General features: G+C 43.8%; 1 protein-coding gene across 15 annotated transcripts in view; it reads left to right on the top strand.

The window, feature by feature from the left end:
- NRCAM (neuronal cell adhesion molecule) overlaps window positions 1-23,909 on the top strand; it is a 279,250-nt gene that overhangs the window by 49,968 nt on the left and 205,373 nt on the right. For all 15 annotated transcript variants that reach the window (XM_046020758.1, XM_046020756.1, XM_046020751.1 and 12 more), the window contains exon 2: window positions 9,226-9,386. The gene's annotated coding sequence lies outside the window, so the exon portion shown is untranslated. The remainder of the gene's footprint in view (window positions 1-9,225; window positions 9,387-23,909) is intronic.

The raw sequence follows: 23,909 nt of genomic DNA, 5'->3' as shown, positions 1-23,909 counted from the left end.
GAGGGGTGCCTGGGTGGCTCAGTGGTTTAAGCCGCTGCCTTCGGCTCAGGTCATGATCTCAGGGTCCTGGGATCGAGTCCCACATCGGGCTCTCTGCTCGGCAGGGAGCCTGCTTCCCTCTCACTCTCTCTGCCTGCCTCTCTGCCTACTTGTGATCTCTCTCTGTCAAATAAATAAATAAAATCTTAAAAAAAAAAAAAAGAAAATGATGTAGAAAAGCCAAATGGAATAGCATTAATGGCCCATACAAGGAAATTGGTTAAATGAATATGATTTATTCATATGGTAGACTATTACCCAGACACCAAAATTGATTTTGTAAGATATTTAATGACTTGGAGAAATGTTTGTTTTGAGTTGTTAGGTGAACAGAGCAGGTTACTAAATAACAGTTTAATTTATTACACCACTTCTGTTTTGAAAAATGTGTACAGACACACATCCATACAGAAAAAAATAAAACATGTGGAAGACATAAAGACCAAAACATTGACAATTTTTATTTCTGGTGGTTGGAGAAAACATTCTATTTTAATGTTTTTCTTTTAATTTTTTTTGGTACTTTCCATATTTTGAAAAATGAAAACACTTTTTTTAATCAGAAAAAATAAATGCCACTAAAAATCAGCTGCAGAAGATTCCCCAAATAAAAACTCAAACCCTGTCTAAAACAATCCAGTCAAAATGAAGTACAGAAATAAAAATCATTAGCATTCCAGCTTCGAGCTTGTGCGTTACCCACTAGGCCCCCACTAAGTGCTTCTCGAGCGATTTGAATAATGACGGAGCTGCGCAAAATAAATAAACCCCTGCTCGAGTTGGAACGGGCTCCGTTGCTTTTCAGAGTCATCAAAGCAAATTTGTTTTGTATATTCTATCAAACTGAAGTTTGAGGTTGCAAGGCGTTTGTATTACTGTTGAAGTGTGTTGGCATTTCATTTCATTCAGCAAGAGGCCAGGGTGATACGCAAATTAGCAAGTTTCCGCAGAGGGGCGGTTGCATTCCTTCTTGGAAACTCATTTCTGGGGAGTCTTCTCTCCGAAGTGGAGGAAGACCTGAAGTGCATCTACGCACCCCTCACATTGTGGTAAAGTGGTTGAAGTCTGGCGGGGGCTCCCTGAGTCTATGCGTGCGTCCCTTTCACCAAGCCCTCTGCCCTGCCTGGCCAGCGCTCTGCCCACGGCTGTTGCCACTCGCGGCTCCCCCCCCCCCCCCCCCACACCTTGCCCCTTCTCCGCCCTGCTTGTCTTCTCATTCTTCTGGCTTCATTCATGCACCTGCTCTTACATCGCCCCTGGCCTAAAACCACCCCTCATCTCTGCTGCCCCCTAGCGTTACCACTCAGTTTCACCCCTTTCTTTCCTGGCCGTGGCTCAGTGAGGGGGGCAGTTACTTATTGCCCAATCCCAGCCTGACGTGCTTTCTCCCACCTCCGGATGCCCCCTGCAATTTACTGGCACTTCACAGCGAGCGTGTCAGTCACACGCTTCATCCGCTACTAGGCCAGACCTCTTCTTGTCTTTGACACATTTCTCCCTCTACCTCTGAATTCCCAGAAAAACAGCAGGCCCTACAGGGACTGATTTCTAAGACTTCAGGGCATCTTCCAATTCAAGAATATGGAAAGCTTCGTAGTGTGTTTGGCTTTTCCCATCGGACACATTGCCATTAAGTGCTCTGTGCTTTTTTTTTTTTTTTTTGCATATATGTGTCTTCTTCGACTTACAATGGTGTTACGTCCTGATGAACCTACTGTGAGTTGAAAATATCATAAGTCTAAAATCCATTTAGTACACTTAACCTACCGAATGTCACAGTTTAGCCTGTGGCCTACCTTGCTTGTGCTCAGAACACTTACATTAGCCAACAGCTGGGTAAAATCATCCAACACACAGCCCATTTGGTAATAAAGTGTTGTATATCTCATGTAACTTATTGACTATTGTACTGAAAGTGACAAACAGAATGGCGTGTGGGTACAGAATGGTTCCCTGTGTGTGGCTCATTGACCCCAGTGATCACATGGCTGGCAGAGCTGGGGCTCGCTGCCTAGCATCGAGAGAGGATGATGACCCAGCATATCGGTAGCCCAAGAAAGATCTAATTCAAAATTTGAAGTCCAGTTTCTATAGACTGCATATTGCTTTCATACCATTGTAAAGTAAAAAAATCCTAAGTGGAACCATCCTAAGTCAAGGACTGTACCTCTTGTCTAAACTTAATTGGCTTTCCAACATGAACTGAAGTTTTATCTCTCAGTGTCTTCCCCTCCTCACAAAGTTTTGATTTATTTATTTGCTCATTTAGTAACATCCGCAGAAACATAAGAGGTATGCCATATGTCTGTTAGCCATTTGTATGTCTTCATTGGAGAAGTGTCTGTTCATGTCTTCTGCCCATTTTTTGACATGATTATCTGTTTTTTGTGTGCTGAGTTTGAGGAGTTCTTTATAGATCCTGGATATCAGCCCTTTGTCTGTAGTGTCATTTGCGAATATCTTCTCCCATTCTGTGGGTTGCCTCTTTGTTTCGTTTAGCCATCAGGGAGATTCAAATCAAAACCGCATTGAGATACCACCTTACACCAGTTAGAATGGCCAAATTTAACAAGACAGGAAACAACATGTGTTGGAGAGGATGTGGAGAAAGGGGAACCCTCTTACACTGTTGGTGGGAATGCAAGTTGGTGCAGCCACTTTGGAAAACAGTGTGGAGATTCCTGAAGAAATTAAAAATAGAGCTTCCCTATGACCCTGCAATTGCACTACTGGGTATTTACCCCAAAGATACAGATGTAGTGAAAAGAAGGGCCATCTGTACCCCAATGTTCATAGCAGCAATGGCCACAGTTGCCAAACTGCGGAAAGAACCGAGATGCCCTTCAATGGATGAAGGGATAAAGAAGATGTGGTACATATATACTATGGAGTATTATGCCTCCATCAGAAAGGATGAATACCCAACTTTTGTAGCAACACGGACAGGACTGGAAGAGATTATGCTGAGTGAAATAAGTCAAGCAGAGAAAGTCAATTATCATATGTTTTTGCTTATTTGTGGAGCATAAAGAATAACACCGAGAACACGGGGAGATGGAGAGGAGAAAGGAGTTGGGGGAAATTGGAGGGGGAGACGAACCATGAGAGACTATGGACTCTGAGGAACTAACTGAGGGTTTTGGAAGGGCGGGGAGTGGGAGATTGGGTGAGCCTGGTGGTGGGTGTTGTAGAGGGCACGTATTGCATGGAGCACTGGGTGTGGTGCCTAAACAATACATTCTGGAACACTGAAAAGAAATTTAAAAAATAAATAAAAATTTTTTAAAAAGTGATATGCCATAGCACCAAGTCAGGCAGACTACATTCAAATCTCCTCTCTGACATGGACAAGCTCTCTGACTTCGGGATGTATATGGTGCTTTAATACGCCCATGTAGAAAACCAGTATAATAATGGCCACTTTGTGGGATTACTGTGGGATTAAGTGAAGCTTTGTGTAGGAACTTCTTAGCCCCTCCTCTGGGCCATGAGAGCAACTCACTGAATGCTGGAGCACACGTCCTTTCTTCCTGGCTCCCTCCTTTCGTACCGGAAATCAGGTTCAGAATAAGGAAACTGAATCGAGGTGTGGGCACTGGGCGGTCAGCAAGTTTGTGTATTTCCAGCTGGTGTCCTGGCAGACGGCTGTGTCACACTCTCGGTGAGCCTCCCGGGCAGTCACTGCGAAATCACCAGCCACAAACATGAGGCCACGAATGCCAAGGGTCTTGTGTCTCTGCTTTGCTTAACCAACATGATCCAGCCAAAGAATCTGAAAGATTAGAAAATATACATTGCAAGTATTAAAGCAGCAGATGGCATTCATGTGTTGGCAGCTCCCTGTGCCATCGAGTGACTCACACGCCCCTAGCCATGGTGCAGGGAAAGGGGAATGCCACATTGCCTTCTTTTCTTGGAACTGCCATGTTTTTCTTGTCTCTGATGCCAGTGTCTTCTCACAGGATTTGCAAGAGAAGAAAAGTCTCAGTGTTCTGGAAATGCTAGAAAACGTTCCCAAACTTTCTTAGCGTCCTTCCTAGCAACGGACCCAGTGACTTCCTCCTCATTTCTTCCGGGTGGCACTGCTCTCGTGGTGTTTGTCACCCTTGGCCACCTACTCGCCATGCCACGCTGGGCCATTCGTTCCTTTTCGATGCCTGTCCTAGCTTTTCCCTCCTATGGGATGAGATCATAAAATCACCTACCTCGTAAAGTTGTTATCAACTATATGAATCAGATATATGCCCAAAGCACCCAGTATAGAGTAAGCTTTCTATATATCTCGTTCTGTACTCGTTCTAGCTGCAAAAACAATGAATGCATCCATGGGTCGGTGGGAGTGACCTAGACTAGGAATCCCAAAGCTCACCTTTTACTAGCTGTAATGAATTACTGGTAATTCACCTAACCTTTCTGAAGCTTTGTTTTTATCTGTAAGATGGCAAGAAAAATACTTGTTTTTCAGTGTCAAGTGAGATGACTTTTGTGAAAAATAAGTCGCAAAATGCCATTCAACACAAGGTGGTATTACTGGCTCTCATCTCTGTCTTTGAACAGAAGCTGCCCAGTTTTTGTTGTCCTGGTGTATCTCCCAGGGCAGTACATTGACCCCAGTGGACCAAACGGTAATTGTTGAATGAACGGTAGAACCATTGGACACAGCAGAGAAAAAAGAAGCAAGGCAGGAAGGACTCTGCATGTTCAGTGGAGATGGTGGGAAATCTACAAGCACGCTCCCGGGCTTTTTTATAGGTGGGGCACGATGGGCGGTCCCTCTGAGGGTTTCCAGTCTTACTTTACACAAAGTTTGGTGGGGGAGCGGTGAGAGGTTACCGGAAGTGTCCAGTTAGAGCAGTGAGGACAGGTTGTGTCATTCTAGTCAGGCACACTGAGCACCAGCAGAAACTGCAGCCTAAATGGTCTGACAGGGATGGTGTAGACAGAAAAACGGAAAAAGCAGACTTGAGAACTTAAAAAGCTCCTCTGTGTGGGGCTCTTTAAAGAGAGATCCCGTGAGGCTTACAGAAAGCTAAATTAGACAAAGCAGCTGAGATCTTTGGGGAACAATTTCACTTTGGCATGGGCAAACCAGATGACCTAAAATGACAGATTCTGCTAATTTCCATGATTGCCTTCGGGAAGGATGGAGCTAACTTGGCTCAGTTTTTGCAATATGTTTCTCAAACATAACTCCTTGGTCTGCTGCACAGGTAATTATTCTAATGAAAAAGTTCATGTTACCAATTATCTCAACTATGACCTAATTTTCTCTAATGATGCTAGAATCCAATTCTTCTGGGTTTTGCTGTTTCTACTGAGTTAAATGTTAAAACCTTTATTCAGCAGATGAATTGCTTGGTCATGTCAGTTTATGTAGCTATTTATAGCTTCAGGATGATTTGCAGTCAGTTTGGAGAATTGGTAATCATTAATTTTAGGTAATGACGTTGAGACTAAAATACATTCATTTTTATTTATTAACACTTTGGATTTTGTTATTTTTAATAACACTCTTTGTGAAATAGTGCCTTATTTAGCATTTTTGTCATGACATGAACGTCATTGTACATGGCATTCTTGTCTAATTTGTCGATGGCACGAAGGTGAAAGGCATGATGACTATTTTGGAAAGGCGGCATGGAGAGGTCGAGAATTTGGGAGCAAGTTGGAGTAATGAACTCCATTTTAAAAAGGTGAAATATTAATGGGGTGAAAATAAAGCATTTACTTGGTTCTGACAACAATACCTTCAGAAGGATAAGGGAGCTCTTCGTTGTCGACCTGACTCACAGCTGTAAGAACGGCCGGTAAATGAGGTTCCGCCATTTTAGTCTGTATGTATGGCATGTCTGGAGCAGTAGAGAACAGAGACTCAGGGCCCCCTGAGGAGCTGGGACTTCCCACACAGCTTCCTTGTCTGGGGTCTGGAGAGTTGGGCATTATTATGGTCAGACAACCTCAGGGATGCCTCCTCTTTCTCATGATCCCTTTTTTGGGCTTTCTGCTTCCCTCTGCATATTCTGGAAGTTCTCCTTTGACACGTGACATCCACTCCAAATCCCAGAAAAAGCTGGTTTGATTAACGTGGCTGCTTATCATCTCGCTTCTGGAGCAGGACCCTTGCACAGAGCTACCTCACGGATCATCCACCAGCCTCTGTGGGACATCCCTGCATCAGATGCCCACCGCGGTCCAGTCAGTGGCCACCTCTGCTCAAACCACAGCTCACCCCTGCTTTTCGGAGCAGCTGTGGTTGGGAAGTTTACAGTAGAATGTGAATCTGGATGTGTCTCCAAAGGCCAGAACTGGGACCAATAAGTGAAAGCTGCAGGAAGCGAGGTTCAACCTCGTACAGAGTCCCTTAAAATGGAAAAGGCCATAGGCAGATAGGTGGTTGGAAACAGTGACTTCCTAGGCCCCCCTCCAATTTCCAAAATCATGTGTTTTTATCTTTATTGCCACTCTTTTATTTCCTCCCAGAAGGGTCTAATGAAAACCATCTTTTTGCATTATTACTAAAATGAGCCATGAAGAAAATCCTGCCACCGTATAATTAGGACAGGCCTAAAGTGTCAGAAATAATAGTGTTTTTGCCTTAGCCTCTTAAATAAAATATATTTCATATGTGGAGTATTTGTAAATTGGATTTTATTATAGTCAATAACAATGCCATTTAAAGAAAGGGGATAATTTACATAACGTAAATGTAATGGGGCAGCGAACTACAACAGGGATACTACTGCAAGACAGTTGAAGGAAAGCGTGAGGATGTTTGATCATTTTTTTCCAAATGAATTGTAAATAATGTTCCAGATACTTCAGTTAGGCTTTTAAACTCAGATCCGTGATGTCCTGAGTCAGTTAGGGTAGATTTCTGTGACGACTCTTCAGATAGTTGCCCAAGCAACTGAAGTCTCTAAAGTAGTGTAAGTAAATCTCACTGTTGGAACTCTATTAATTTGGAAGTGTGTGTGTGTGTGCACATGTGTGACATAGTGTGTGTGTGTGGTGTATGTGTGTGTGGTGTGCGTGTTTGTGTGTGGCATGTGTGTGGTGTGTATGTGGTATATGTGTGGCATATATGTGGTGTGTTTGTGTGTATGTGTGTGGTGAGCGTGGTATGGTAGTATGTATGGTGTGGTGGATGTGTTTGTGTGTGTGTGTGTGTGTGTGTGTGTGTGTTGTGAAGGGAGAATAAAAATCATTCCATAAAATGTTAATCCTGTCACAAACAACAGAAATTAGCATTTAATCTGAGAAAATCTGAAAGCACCAGAAAGACTCCAGGATGCCTCTGTTCCCACTTGCCAGCGTGAGAATGCGCCGTGACCAAAAAAGACAGAAGCCGACACCGAGTGGAGTAGTCTTTCCTCCGACTTTCTGTTAACTGTATTCCTCCCAGGAAATACATGGTTAGGAGAGAGACTAGCTTTGTTAAAGTTCTAGTTCCCCCTTTCTGGAGACAAGACTAAGCTCACTTGGCTTCAATTTCCTCATCTGTAAATTATAAATAAACTATTATAATAATATTAGTTGGGTCTGAGAATTTTGTGAGGATTGAAGCACTTCTTAGCAGGGTCCAGCTCATATGAAGTGCTGTCGTTTAGCTAGTAGGATTCTTTCTTATCTTTATTATTCTGTAAGGAGCGGGAGCCCAAAGAGCCTAGTGCCGGTGTGGCTCCATGTCTTCTGGTCTTACCAGCCCAGCCGGAGAGAATCTTGTGTCCAGCCCCTGCTCGGGATCTGACCTACCTCCCGCAGAAGACTTGATTCCGTCCTAGAGGTGTTCTTTTGCTTGGACCTTGCTTGTGTCACTGTACTTCTCAGAGCCTCAGTCTCTTCTTCTTGAAAATTGGGGCACAGTTTAAGTTTATAGGGTTTTAAACTTTGGATACTATTAATTTAAATCACATTTGTTTTATTTTTTTTTAAAGATTTTATTTATCTGTTTGACAGATAGAAATCACAAATAGGCAGAGAGGCAGGCAGAGAGAGGGGGGGAAGCAGGCTCCCTGCTGAGCAGAGAGACCGACGCGGGGCTCGATCCCAGAACCCTGGGATCAAGACCCGAGCCGAAGGCAGAGGCCCCAACCCACTGAACCACTCAGGCGCCCCTAAATCACATTTGTTTTAAAACAAATGAGTTATCAATACTGCAAACCGTTAGGGAGAGGCTGAATGTTAGGGACAGGCCGAATGTTCGAGCTAGATGAGCCATGTGGAAACATCTTCTCTGACTTCGTGTCTTTGGAAAAAATGCTGATTTCATGTCAGGGATTTATCTGGCCTGGATAGAGCCAAGCCAGCGATGCTTTCTACAAGCTCCCCCGGTGCCTGCAAGGTTGAGAAGCACTTAAGCGAGCCCAAGGTCAGACCCTTAGCGCCGGGAGCGGGTCTGGGACTCCCACCTTCTGCTCTCCTCGCTGCACACTGACCCCAAGTTTTGGTTTCAAAGAGGTTTTCTGAATACCCTTTTTTTGTGATTTTTTACCCTTTCTCTTGAAAGTGTGGTATTAAGCAAACACAATATTCAGCGCTTCTGTAAGGTGGTTTTCATTTAATCAAGGCTTCATTCCCATCTTTCTACCTTAACCTTGTGCTTGTTTTCTTGCGGTGATGATGTTTAGCAACCCCTTTTATTCCCAGACACTCTTTTCTCACCACCTTCAAAGCCACCTCTAAAATGTAATTGCATTGCTCAGTTCCTCCCTGACATCGTCAACCTTGATCAAATACTTTGCTCGTCACTGTTTGTTCTTTTCGGTCAGTATTAGATTCTTCCCGGCCACAGCCTGTGTGCTGATGTGATTATAAGGCAACCGGTATTCCCATGAAGTATTAGAGCAGAATAAGATCAAGTGCCTTTTTTTCCCTCTTTAATTTGTGTGCACAGTTGTTTCCTGCTGTTCAGGGGTCATTCAGACTCCTATCCTACGCTAAAATGGAACTGGAATTATGTTACCTGTTTTCATTACCTGTGGCCGATAAATAGATTAAAGTCTTAAGACATTGATGTTCTTAACTACAGAAATGTGTGGTTAAAATTAATCATGGAATTTAAAATGTATTAAGTTCCCTCGTCGAATTTAGTAGGATGATAGAATGAAATATCAGCTTAATAGAATTAACTAACCCCAAACTATTTACACTCTTCTGTGTTTTGTTTTGTTTTGTTTTCCTATTCAGGAATCCTTGTGATAGTCCTCAGCACAGCACCCACTGCCCCTGTTTGCTGAAGACTTTGGCCAAAGCTACTCTGAGCTGTTGACATCATCCCGAGAAAAGGACAGCTTTCAAACATCAGGGAAAGGTTCAGGAGGCTTTGGGCCGCAGTGGATCTTCCGAAGGTGAGAGCGAGTTTTCTCTTTGTAGAAATCTAAGTGAGCTGTTCTGTGTTCTAAAATCTACTTCTTGGAAAAGAGTGAATAAGGAAATAGATTATTGAAAATTCTCTACAAAGAATTGAGAGCTTTTCTTTTTCAGGAGAATTTTTTAGTCGCTATGAAGGAAATCAGGTGACTATTTTGATGCAACAGGAATTTATGTGAAGTTGCAGCTCTGGTCTAAGAAGACTTATTTGAACACACGCACACGCGCTCACCTTGAAAAATCAATAACATTTCTCTTTTAGAGGAGTTTCTTATGAATTTAGGGTTTCTGACAACCCTCATATCTGCCTTGCCCTGCCTTTTAGAATTTTTTTTAAGGATAAAACAAAATAATATATATGAAAGCACTTTGTAAACCATGAAGTATTATTTGCGTAAGTAAGAAAAACAATTACTATTTCCAAATATTTGAAATCCTCCAAAATACTCTTATACCCTCCAATCTATTTTTCCTTATAGTTTGATTCATTTTTATTTTGATTTTTGTAAATTTCGCTAGGATCTCAAGAAGCAAAAGTAGTAAGTCTTCATCTTCAAGGAGTATCTGTCGAATGCAAGAGATGGACACGTAAATAGCTCTGACCAACTCCAACACGATGAAAGTGTATTGAGAGTGTGTTAAGGAAGGACAAAGGAAAAAAAAGGAATGCAGCCTGTGGCCAGAAATTCTATGTGTAAAAGTAGGCTTCTTGGAGGAGGTGACCCCTGAAAGGGCCCTTGAAAGATGAGTAGGAGCTGGCCTGGTGGAGTGGAGGAGGGTATTGCCGGCAGGAGCGGTGGGAGAGGTGTGAAGCCTGCATGCAGAAGAAGTTCGGGGTTGTTGAACCACAGGTATGAAGGGTGTGTGTGTGTGTGTGTGTGTGTGTGTGTGTGTGTGTGTGGCGGGGGGTAAGCACTGAGGGTTTTAAGATGGCGGCCATTGGTATTTTAGGTATGTTACCTCAGAAAGACTGTAGAGAAGCACCTGGAGGTGAGCAAATGGAAGGAAGACGTGTTTTGAGCAGATCTGGTGAAGACATGAGAGGGATGAAATTAGAGAAGAAGCAGTGAGGAGTGGAGGAAGAGAGCTTTGACAGAGCTAGACTGTGCTGGATTTGGCGATGGTTTGGGCATTGGAAGGAGAAAATGTTAGGACCTGGGATCCTCAGGTTTCTGACTCCCGTGACATAAAGGGAGTTTAGGGGGTAAGCAGACCCTGTCTTGGGGAGGAGAGGACTTTGAGGTATACACGAGACATCTAGGTGGAAATGTGCACTGGGCAGCTGGAAGTGTAGGCATGGAGGTTAGGGGAGGGTTCCAGGCCGGAAACATTGACTTGGGAGTTATAGGCAATAGTTAAAAATCTTTTTTGAAATGTAACTTTGATTTTGTACTTAAGCTTTCAAAATAAGTCAGACAGAAAAAGACGAAAATCATGATTTCACTTATATATGGAATTTAAAACCCAAAACAAATGAACACACACACACACATACACACACACACACACACACACACCCCAAAAAGAGACTCACATATATAGAGAACAAATTGGTGCTTGTCAGATGGGGGGATGTGGGGAGATGGATGCAATAGGGGAAGGGGATTAAGAGGTATAAACTTAGTTATGAAATAAATAGGAGCGCCTGGGTGTCTCAGTTGTTTGAGTGTCTGACTCTTGGTTTTGGCTCAGGTCGTGGTCTCAGGGTTGTGACATCGAGCCCAATGTGGCACTCTGTGCTGTGTGTGAAGCCTGCTTGGGGTTCTCTCTCCCTCTGCCCCTTCCCTCCACAGCCCCCCAACTCTCTACCTCCCTCACTAAAAATAAATAAAATAAAATAATATACATAAGTCGTGGGGATGAAAATGTACAGCATAGAGAACACAGTCAGTGATATTGTACTACTGTTGTTTGGTGAGAGATGGTGACTACCGCAGTCGTTCTGAGCACTTCATACCGTGTGTAACTGTTGCATCACTATGTTGTACACCTGAAACTCGTGTAACATTATGTCAGCATACTTGAAGAAAAAAATTACTCGTTCCTACACTTAAAACACAACTCACCACATTCTCAATGTCCATTTCATTTGTATCTATAGTTGTTCCTTGTATTTTCTTAGTCTAATAAATTAGGGGGCCCCTGGGTGGCTCAGTTGGTTGAGCCTGACTCTTGATTTCAGCTCAGGTCATGATCTCAGGGTTGTGGGATCGAGCCCTGCATTGAGTTTCACACGCAGCAGGGAGTCTGCTTGAGATTCTCTCTTTCCCTCTCCCTCTTCGTCTCCCAGACCATGCCCATGCATCATGAGCACGCGTGTGCTCTCTCAATAAATAAATAAATAAGGATCTTTTCCTAGGGACAAATGTGGAGACTTTATTAGTTTGGTGAAAGGAAATTTAAGCCAGTATTTATTTATTTTATTTTTTTATTAACATATAATGTATTATTTGCTTCAGGGTACAGGTCTGTGATTCATCAGTCTTACACATTTCATAGTGCTCACCATAGCACAAACCCTCCCCACTGTCCATCACCCAGCCACCCAATCCCTACTACCCGCCTCCACTCCAGCAACCCTCAGTTTGTTTCCTGAGACCAAGAGTTTCTTAAGGTTTGTCTCCCTCTCTGGTTTCATCTTGTTTCATCCCCACCCCCACCCCGCTTCCCCTATGATCCTCTGTCTTGTTTCTCAAATTCCTCAAATCAGTGAGATCATATAATTGTCCCTCTCTGATTGACTTATTTCACTTAGTTCCATCTACATCTGGTTCCATCCACATCATTGCAAATGACAAGATTTGGGGGGTTTTTGTTGGCTGCATACTATTCCATTGTATATATATATATATATACCACTTCTTCTTTATCCATTCATCTGTTGATGGACATCTAGGATCTTTCCATAGTTTGGCTATTGTGGACATTGCTTTAAGCGAGTATCTTAAAAAAGAAAAAAACAACAATGAAAACCCTAAGATTTCAGAGTTGTAAGCCAGTGCCATTCTTCATTTGAATGCACAGTTTTTACAGAAATTATGTAAGGAACATGCTTTGTTTTCCAAAGGGTAATTCTTTTTCTGTTTCTCTCCTGGTTTCTTATCTAGTCATCACCTTCAGTGCTCTGCCCAGGATTCGAGCATTGTCCGTGGGAGACGGAGCAGGGTCTTTCCTGCCTTCTCCAGGGTGCGCCAGGGTCTCTCCTTTGGGTTTTCCCAGCATCACGCAGCACATCATGAAGGGAGGTTATTATAACAGAGGCTGCACTGTTCCAGAGCCGTCTACCCCACTTAGACATTACTCAGAGCCTTCTTTGAGGGAATGTCGTGGGTAAAAATTTTAAATTCAAATAATACAGACAATCGTACTATTTTGAGTGAATTTTATTTGATTACTATAGCTTTAATTAGCTTACTGACTTTTTCCCTTAAGACCTGTTAGAAAATCACAAAATGCCTCCTTTTTACTCTTTCCCATCCGTTTCTTTAGCATCTTTCCAGAAACTTCACAGATCTGCTAATCTATCACTTTCACTTTTACATAAAAGAAAATTAATTTGAAGCAAAATTAAGTAAATGTCCTAATGCTAACAGCTGGAGCCAAAGCCCTGGTCTGTTGAAACTCAGGCTGCCTCTTCTACCTACTTATTTTCTTTCGTTCCACGTCTTTAGTGCACTGTGAGGTTACCTAGACATCTCAAAGTAATAAGAAATTGAATGAAGTCAGTCTGTTCACACTGATTGCGTTTGCCTTGGCCAATCGCTCTCCACTCAATAAACAGATTTTGCTTTATTATTTTAGGCCTTGATGAATGTATTTGATTTTGTTAATTTAAAAAGTTTTTTCTTGTAATATTTTATTTATTTATTTAACAGAGAGATTGAGAGTGAGAGAAGGAACACAGCAGGGGGAGTGGGAGAGGGAGAAGCAGGCCTCCCACTGAGCAGGGAGCCCGATGAGGGCTCCATCCCAGGATCCTGGGATCATGACTTGAGCTGAAGACAGATGCTTAATGACTGAGCCACTCAGGCGCCCCAGTTTTAAACTTTTTTAACATGGCTTTTGTTTGTTTGTTTGTTTGTCTTTTGTCTAAGCTGTTTCCACTACTGAAATGTAGGATCAGTGGAGAATCAAACCATCCATGTTTCAGTTCTAGTTTAAGAAAACGATAATCATCTCAATATTTGTCATCCAGCCAGTTTTTCCCTAGTATGTAGTTTCTTTTTATTTTTTAAGATTTTATTTATTTATTTGACAGAGAGAGAGAGAGAGCAAGAACCTGCAAGAATAAGGAAGAGGGAGAAGCAGATTCCCCCCTGAGCAGGGACCTGGGATCATGACCTGAGCTGAAGGCAGACATCTAACCCACTGAGCCACCCAGGTGTCATCCCCCCAATGGGTACTTTCAGTAACAACAGTTTTGTTAGCCACATTTGTACACAGGTCAAGTACTGGCTGTGCAACCTGGTTTCCAGTTTTATTTGCCCTTTTTAAAAAAAAAATTATTTATTTATTTGACACAGAGAGAGAAAGATCACAATTAGGCAGAGAGGCAGGCAGAGAGAGAGGGGGAAGCAGGCTCTCTGCTGAGCAGAGAGCCCCATTTGGGGCTCGATCTCAGGACCCTGGGATCATGACCTGAGCCAAAGGCAGAGGCTTAACCCACTGAGCCACCCAGGTGCCCCTTATTTGCCTTTTTATTTTATTTTATTTTAATTTATTTTTATTTGATAGAGAGAGAGAGCGCACAAGTAAGCAGAGCAGCAGGCGGAAGGAGAGAGAGAGAGAAGCAGGCCCTCCACTGACCAGAGAGCCAGATGCAGGGCTTGATCCCAGAACCCCGGAATCATGACCCAAGCCGAAGGCAGCTGCTTAACCAACTGAGCCACTCAGGCACCCCTTATTTGCCCTTTTTATTTATTTTTAAAAATTTTTTTAAAAATTTATTTGACAGATGGAGATCACAAGTAGGCAGAGAGGCAAGGAGAGAAAGAGGAGGAGGAAGGCTCCCCGCCGAGCAGAGAGCCCAACTTGGGGCTAGATCCCAGGACCCTGGGTCATGACCTGAGCCGAAGGCAGAGGCTTTAACCCACTGAGCCGCCCAGGCACCCCATTATTTGCCCTTTTTAAATAAAATATAACTCTCATACATTAAAAAAAAAAGGGGGGGCATTAATTAATTATTTTAAAACCAACTCTTTTAAGGCCAAGGTATTTCTGATTTGGTCAAATACATTGCAGTACCCTATGGATTTTGTGTCTAGAAAATGAATTTATGGAAAAGCTGTGTTGGTGTAGCTTAGATGGATGGCACGTGCTTGCGAGTTGTAGGTGGTCTCAAGGACAATGGACTGTTCTCTGAAGTTCACAGAGTGGCCAGTCATTGCTGTGAGAGCAGTGGGCCATGAGTCGTCAGAGTGCGTGTATAGAGCCTGATTCACTCATTCCGAAAGCCGCCAGTAACAAAAGGAGCTTACACTCGTGTGTGTGTGCAGGGCCCAAGAAATAGGTCTTCCTGTTTTGGTCTCTCCCTTTTTTCAGTCTGTGCCTCTCTCTGCGTCTCTTTTTCTGCCTCATTCATGTCCTGTGTGCAAAAGACACAAATGAATGTGACGTCTTCAAAACGTGCAACCCGTGACACTTTGTGTTTATGGAACTGGTGTGGAAATGGTATATCGTGGGTATGGGAAGCAGGTGAACCTCCCTTCATCTGGTAAGGGGGCTGGTTTAGGGAGACACTGATACATTTGCCCTCTGCATAGCTTGGCTACGTGGGCAGAAAAACAGCATGAACAAGGATGGACAGATATGGGAGCCACTGAAGCCAGGCCAAGATGGGAGGATGGCTGGGAAAGGGTGCACCAGGGTTTCTCCACTGTAGTTTGGCTTGGTCATAGGGTTTTCTCCTGAGCTCTCTTGCTGTGGGCAGGGCAGAGAATGCAACATGGCCGGCTGCTTTCTGCTCCCTGCCAGAGTGGTATTGCAAGCGCTATCTTGCAGACAACACAGTGGATAGAGTTTATGGAAGCTATGGAGTCACCACTTAAAAGTATTTCGAGTTTGGGGGGCGCTTGGGTGGCTCAGTAGACTAAGCACCCAACTCTTGATTTCTGCTCAGTTCGTCATGACCATGAGATTTGATCTCAGGGTCATGAGATCGAGCCCAGCATGGAGATCCATGATAGGTCTGGAGCCTGCTTAAGATTCTCTTTCTCCAGCATCTGGGTGGCTCAGTGGGTTAAGCCTCTGCCTTCAGCTCAGGTCATGATCTCAGGGTCCTCGGATTGAGCCCTACATCGGGCTCTCTGCTTGGTGGGGAGCCTGTTTCCCTCTATCTCTCTCTCTCTGCCTGCCTCTCTGCCTACTTGTGATCTCTCTGCCAAATAGATAAATAAAATCTTAAAAAAAAAAAAAAAGATTCTCTTTCTCCCTCTCCCTCTGGCCTCATTCCCCCCACCCACACTCTCCTGCATAATAAATAAATAAATAAATAAATAAATAAATAAATAAATAGTAACATAAAAATAAATCAAGTATTTAGAGTTTGAAATAGTTTCCAAGTATTGAAGCCCTCCTTCCACCCGGTGGTTAGAGCACAGAGTCCTGCTGCACGAGGGTTGTTGGGAACCACTCCTGTCAGAAAGGAGAAGCCGCAGGTGAGATGCCAGGCCGAGTCTTTGAACGGGCAGTCTGCCAACAGGCTCAAATCGTACTCAACAGTAAAATGTGTTACCCTCTGCCCTTCCGTAGTGTGGGATTTTAAAAAGAAAGGGGAGAGGAAATGCTGAGCCGCCAACTTTTGATACAAATTCAATCCCACTATAGAGGTCACAGACTACATCAGCAATTTGGGGGCCATTTCGGGGGCGGACAATGATGACGGATTTCTAATCAGATAATGTTGCTGCCGTTGGATTTTCACTCTTCACTGCCTGTCGTTGTTTGTGTACTTTGGAAATTATTCTTGATTCAGGTTTATTATTAACTTTAAAAAAATTTTTTTTTAATATTTTATTTATTTGACAGAGAGAGATCACAAGTAGGCAGAGAGGCAGGCAGAGAGAGAGGAGGAAGCAGGCTCCCCGCGGAGCAGAGAGCCGGATGTGGGGCTCGATCCCAGGACCCTGGGATCATGACCTGAGCCGAAGGCAGAGGCTTTAACCCACTAAGCCACCCAGGTGCCCCTATTATTAACTTTTTGAACTCCAGCTTCTGCCCTGATATCTTGCCACTCACGTTACAATGAGCACGGTGACTGGAGAATTTATTTTTGCAGTCATTAATAGAATAGCAAGGCAGCATAATATGAATTAATGACTCGTCACATTTTCCCATCATATAAGCTGGATTCCATATCCCCTGGGATCTACTTCAAACTCATACCCTGGTAAACGATTCTTGCTCATTGTTGGCTTTCTAGCTTTTTAAAAGCTTCTGCAGAATGGATACATAGCTGACAAAAAAGATAAACACTTTGATTTTAAACTTGGAAACTGTTTCTGACCTCATTTGTAAAGTGGACAATGAAACAGAACTTCTACTTCACGATCAATAGCCAAAGTATTTGGGCTCGATTTTTTGCTTTTTTAAGCAAGAACCGTCCTGAGGCAATTATGTCTTTTTAATACCGTTTAGAAAATAAAATCTGTGAAAAAAGATTGAGGATTAAAAAAATTATTGAGGATGCAGCACTACGAACAAGGTTTTTTAATCCCTTATATCATCTTTCACTTGGAGGACGTGTATATTTTAATCAACCAGGACCATTCAAACACAGCGACATCCACTTGGATAATAATTTTATTACCGGTATTTCAAATTATTCTCTGTCCTTCCTGTTACCCCTCTTTGCTATCAAAGCTTTCATGTTTTGTTCAGATTCACCATTGTAGTGTGTGCGTATCCCATAGAGAAAGTGTCCTAACAAAAGGACAGAGTCACAGAAATAGGTTCCTTATTTACTGCAGATGAGCTAAAGCAGTGTTTGTGGTCCTTTATCCCTGCTCAATCTTCTTTGGCATTAAATACTTCTTTGGCATTAAAGCTATGCAATTTCTTTTACTTACAGACGTGTAAATAGGTACACAGACCTGTATCTGAAGTTGGGGGTCAGAAAACACTCACGGTAGTTGAGCTATGATGTGCCGCCCCGGTGCCCTGCCCACCCCTGAGGGGGACTGAGGCACTCAGTGAGGAGGGAGCACTCAGGGACGACAGAGACACTCTGTCCCCACTTTCTGGGGGTATGTCCAGCTGCGAGCTCAAGGCTGGGTCTCTCCTTGCTGGTTGTCCTCAGGCTTTGGCTACAGAGAGTTGCCTCCTTCAAGGTTAGACCACCCGACCTGGGGCAGCAGTGTACATTCAATGACTGGTCGGTTTGGGGACACAAAGACCCTTGCCCCAATTCAAAACAACTCTGTAGGATCGGTAGGGTCAGCTGGGGCTTTTGTCGTGGCTGTCCCACAGCCAAGCTTCTCCCACTGCCTTGTCCTGCTTTGTTCAGGCCCCTCCCCCATACAATCCCTGCGCGGCAATCCCCATCTCAGAGTCTAACTCGAGGGAAGCCTGACCTACAGCAGCCGTCCAGGGTCCATGTCACGCCCGTGTTTGCGTGAGTCCGTGATTATGTATCTCTAGAGCACTGCGAGAAGGTCATAGCTCTGAAATCAGAATCAAGGCCTCTGACAGTCTGGCCCAGACCTTTGCTGTGAAAAATGGAGATGACAAAACCTACCTCTTAGAGTCATTGCCAGGATTTGGCAGTTGTCCAGTGCCTGGACACTGGAAATGTTCATTACATTTTACCTTCACTGTAATTACCAGCAATTTCTGACCAACTGGTTACGATACAGAATGTATTTTTTATTACAACATTTACTTTGGTAGCGAGAAGAAGGTTAATAAAAGATGTCTCACTGCAAATTGAAATCATTCTTCCACCTGGTTAGCCCCCTTTTATAAAGTGTGTGGAGAAGTCGGGCCAGGTTCCAAAGGGAACCTAAAGTCATTGAAGAGATGGGAAGAAAATTCTATGAGTAAAAGTGAAAGATCTGGAATTGTTTAAGATTGGGGGATTCAGGTGTACATAACTCCCTTCTATCCTCAAATAAATGGAGATATTTTAAAGGGAGATACTCGACCTGTTTTATCCATGTTCCCAGGGGACAGAACAAGAGAAAATGGACATAAATTAAAGGGGGAAGATATTTGGGTTTGTATCAAGGGAATTCTTCTGCTCTTGAATAGTAAGGCACGGAAAGGAGCTTATAGAATATGCACTTAAAAAAATCTTCAAAGAAAGGAAAAACAGCATTCAGTCTTGAATCGCTGAGATGCTCCCCAGAGCATGTATGGAGAACTCTGAACTCTGTGGTTCTGTGATTTCAGACTTCAGAAATGATGTTTTCCAGAAACTCAAACACATGTGCTCTGTTTTACAAATGGAAGATCACAACTATTTATATACATTTATTTTCTTTATAACTAAAATCTCTTATGGTATCTTTGAAAATGTCCATATAGGTCTCGTATGTGGCCTTGTGATCATAAACCTTTTTCATTGGATAGGTGTCTTCCCGTAAATTTTAAAATCTTACAGATATCTCATAATTTTCGATCTTACTGTATGCCCTCTCTTTATAGTCAATAAAATTAAGTCAAAATCTACCGTCCTGAGTCGTTTGTTTGTACCCAGTATAAGTTCTTTTGAGACTCAGGTCTTGGGAGGACATTGTTAAAATATTTCCCTGAATGTAACATCGTTAGGAAGGGCTTTCAAACAACAGCATGAAGTCTGGAGCTTTAGAGAACAACTTTTTCAATCAATTAATTGCTCAGAGATAAGATTAGAGAGTGGATATGGGACTAGGGTTTTTAAACTAAATGCTCTTTGAAGACCTCAGTGTCAGAAGATAAGGGGAAGGCACTAAGAAGTTTCTAAATGATTCCTAAGTATATTGGATTTTACATTTTCTCCTTGGTGTGCCTTGTCAATAGGAAGGGTCCGAGACAAGATAATGGAGAGGAAAGAGCACTTTTTGGAGCCAGGACGTCTGGCTCTGGTTCGGCCTCCAGAGGAGCTGTTCTTCTCTCATGAGCTATGTGTACCTAAGCTTCTTTTGGATTTCCAGTTCCAACATCCTATCTAGATGCTTATCACACTAGAGTACCTTCTTCCAAAAAGAAGACCAGACCCGAGAGCTTGTCCCCAGGGTCCCATCGCCTCTTGACCTAAAGCAGTTCTGCTTTCATTCTTCTTTAACTTTTTAATTTTGAAGAAGCATACATAAGTATAGAGATTTCGTTTCAGTGTTTGCTCAATTAAATGGGTCCACTGCTAGAAAACGGAGTTTTAAAGGTATTCTTACTGATTCTCATGTCTTCAATATTCTCCCCGATAGAGCTCGTTCAAATACCTAATTTCATTCCTTCTCTTACTGCTAAGCTAAGACTGGTCAGATGACTCTCTGTCTCATGAGAACGCACACAGTTCTTAGCCAGGTGCTTCAGGCCGCCCTCCGTCCCGCATCTGCTGAGGGTGCCTTCATGTTCTAACACAGGAGAATCTGGTACAGCGCCTGCACTGCCTGCCAACCCAAATGACTCACCCAGTCGAGTTCCCTCTCTGAGTTTGCTCAGTTTTGTCCTTGCCCTGCTTCCTAGGCTACCTTAAGCATACCTCAAAACCCTTTGGGACCTTCAGTCATTTATCCTTCATGATCTTTTAAATAATGGTGATAATGCTGCCGTTCTTTGTCCTTTGCAGTTTACAAAGCACTTGGCATGTTGTTAATTCCAGCCTCATGATGACCCATGAGGTAACTAGGGCAAATGAGCGTCTGTCAAACAAGAAAACTGAGCTTGGTTGGGGGGCATGCGGGTGGCTCAGTTGGTGGTTAAGCGTCTGACTCTTGATTTGGGCTCAGGTCCTGATCTGGGGGTCCTGGGACCCAGACCTGCATCGATGCGCTCACTGCTGGGGGTACCTGCTTAAGGTTTCTCTCTCCCTCTCCCTCTGCCCCTCCCCCTACTCACACACTGTCTTTCTGTCTCTCAAATCAATCAATGAATCTTAAAAAAGAAAAGAAAGAAAAGAAAACTGCGCTTGGGGATATGCCTCCAAATCCTAATGCAAAACCCACAGCAGGTGCTGAAACTCCGATCTTCGGGCTTCTGTTTTCGTGTTGTACACGCATGTTACTAAAAACATGGGCTACAGACAAGCACCAAGAGCATCACCTGGGAGCTTGTTAAAAATGCAAAAGTTCAGGCCCCATTCCAGACCTGCTCAATCAGAATCTGCATTTTAACAAGATGCCTAGGGATTCATATGTACTTTCAAGTTGAAGTACTGTAAGGTAAGGACAATTTCAGCCCCTGCGGTAATAACATGAAAGGGTTCTATTTCTATTCCTGTCGTTGCTGTCAAATCTCCTCTGTGAAATCTCCCTTCCCTTTGAAGAGGTCGCTAGCAGATCTGATAGATTTTTAGTGACTTTCAGGTTTTTAAAAGTTTCATACACTCTAGTCTTGCTTTTAAAGGTTCAGATTCATATGGAAATGAAAGCTTTCTTTTCCCGCAGCCCAGCTGTGCCCTTCAGCAATTTTTTTTTTCCTGCTCTTAAGCCAAATGTATCCCTTCTTAGCTCTGACTCTTATTGGCATATCAGGGAATAAGAACTTTGGTGGCAGACTCAGTCGTCACTGAAACCCAGAAGTGAAAAGCAAGCACACATTCCCCAACATAAAATAACCAAGAAATCGCAGGCTTTATTCATACATTTCACCAGTTGTCTTTGGCAAAATGGGAATTGGTGAAGTATGAGACTGTACTTCATTAAAAAGGAGCATTTTTCAACCTCTTATTCTTAATTTTTATTGAATTTCTCTGTCTTCTTTAGCTAGAAAGCCAAGAGTTAGAGCTATTCACCATGAGCCAAATGACTGCCCTTGTTGGCCATGGGACGCCATGAAATGGATTGTGTTCATTAGAATTCTTGGGGTCGTGCATCTCCCAGTCCGGCGCTGTATTCTAGCGGACTCGCACTCCTTGTCTTCACCCCTGCAATCAGAGTTTCCTTTGGACTCTCCTGCTGCCTCCTCCAGGTCTTGTTTGTTTTCACTTCAATGTGACCAGAAAAGGCAGCTTTTGTCTTTATTTCTGGGGAGCAGACTTCATAAATATTCATTAGCAGGTTCCCTGTCCAGTACTATTTTGTAATTTGTTATTTTAAAATGAAATCTAAGGTGAAAAATAACTCCCAATTCTCATTTTAATACATTTGAGTTGTTAATCTTGATTTGGGAGGTTGTGAGCCAGACAGAAGTGACCTTTGAAGGCTGTTTTCTTGGACTACATCATTCTGAGAAGGCACAGTGTGTGTGTGTATGTGGTGTGGGTGTGTTGTGTATGTGGTGTGATGTGTGTGTGGTATGTGTAGTATGGTGTGTGTATATGGTCTGTGTATATATGAATGTGTGGTGTGTGGTGTATGTGTGTGGTATGTGTGGTGTGGTGAGTGTATGTGGTGTGGTGTGTGTGGTGTGTATGGTGAGGTGTGTGTGGTGTGTGTAGGTGGTGTGGTTGTGTGTGGTGTTTGTGTGGTGTGTGGTGGTATGTTGTGGGTGTGATGTGGTATGTTGTGTGTTTGTGTGTGTGTGGTATGGTGTATGTCATGTGTGTGGTGTGTGTCTGTGTTTGTGTGGTGTGGCGTGGTGTGGTGTGGCGTGGCTTGGGGCCAAGGAAATGGGACCCAAGTGGAGGGACTGTTTGCAGAGCACCTGTTTGCAGGTGCTACTCTATCCCTCCCCCAAGCTGGGAACCAGAGCTTCAGAAGAAAAGCTAGCGATCTGCTGCGATGCGGGTAGCTGCTGCGTGAGGGGCCGTGCTGATAGACGGTGAACAGTGGGTGCTCCGCAGTGTGCTACCGGGCATTCGGTGGAAACTGAGGCTGGGTAGCGTTGGAGTAATTACCTTTAGGAAGTTGATGCAGTTTTTATTTGCGCATATGAAGTTGTTAAAAACGTTAGAAAGCTGGGTGTGCGTGTGGAGCCTGCCGTGTGCATGAACCCGGGCTGGGCATCGGCACTTCCGTGCGGAGGTGGGGGAGGCAGGAGCGTGACTCAGTACTTCTGACTCAGTACTTCCTCGCTGGCTGACACACGCACTCTACAGCTCTCGGTCCCTAGAGGCTCCTCCACTTTCAGGAAAGCTGGGGAGTGGGAGCCACCGGCTGCCAGGTTCAGAAGGAGTGAGTCATGGGAGTAAGCGGCGGGGCAGGGGGACGCAGCCAGTGCTGTCCTACCCCTGCTGGATCCGGACGGCCGGCGGTGCCCTGTGTGGAGGTGTGAGGTCACAGCGTTGTGCGCCTGCGTGCACCTGTGTGACGCTGTGTGTCAACGACACGCAAAACCAAAAAAAGATACAGATTCAAACACCAGAAACTGCTTTGCAGACATGCCTTCCCTCCCACCTCTTGTGGAAAACGAAGCAGATGCAGCGCCTAAAGTGACCCTGCGGGTTCGGCAGCGCACAATTAGCGGCTTCCACGCGGCCCCCTCAGCCTCCCCTGCTTTCCTGAATGTCAGCGGGAAGCTGGCCCTGCTGTCGGGCTGTTTTTTCGCAACTTGCTAGTCAGGCAGCTAATCTCTTAGTATTGCGAGCCTGTTTCTTGATTGTTGTCTAAAATTCCCTCTGTGTCTCTCCTTATTCAGCTCGGGGGCTGTGCGCAGAGGACCTCCCCCCTCCCCAGCGCCATCCTCCCCCCTCCCTATTACCCTTCTGCCTCGGGTGCTGCTGGGATTGCCCTGAAGCCACAGAAACTGGCTGAGGTTCCTGTCTAGACCAGCCCCAGGCAACTCCTCTCCAGCCTCTTAAAATTTTTTGCTGGGATTTAAAACGCTGTTTGCCTTTGGATGCAACATGAAGGCCCTTTTTTTGGAAGCAGGAATATTCATGGTTATCTGTTATCTGCCAGGCAAGATGTAATTAGGCTGACTATGCACGTTACCACATGATTTAGGATATGTGTGTGTGTGTTTTTTTTTAAACCAAAGGCAAGATTCTGTTTAAATAATGTTGACTTTTCCCCCCATTGAGTAAAAAGTGATAAATATTCATTGCAGATAATTTTAAAAAATGAAGAAAAGTTTTACACAGGTAAAATGATTATTAACTTTTTGATACATATTTTATGTTACACTCACACACCTATATAGATACACACAACATATTTAGCTTTTTTTTTAAAAGATCTTATTTATGTATTTGACAGAGATCACAAGTTGGCAGAAATGCAGGCGGGGTGGGGGCAGGGGGAGGGAAGCAGTCTCCCCACTGAGCAGAGAGTGGGGCTCGGTCCAAGGACCCTGAGATCATGACCAGAGCTGAAGGCAGAGGCTTTAACCCACTGAGCCACTCAGGCGCCCCCTTTATTTAGCTTTTTGCAAAACATTTCTAATGGCGTTAGTCCTTGGAGCATCAATGCCAAGCATTTTTCCTC

This window comes from Meles meles, chromosome 10 (genome assembly GCF_922984935.1).
Source record: "Meles meles chromosome 10, mMelMel3.1 paternal haplotype, whole genome shotgun sequence".
Taxonomy (NCBI): Eukaryota; Metazoa; Chordata; class Mammalia; order Carnivora; family Mustelidae; genus Meles; species Meles meles.
This window is presented reverse-complemented; position numbering and strand designations above follow the sequence as displayed.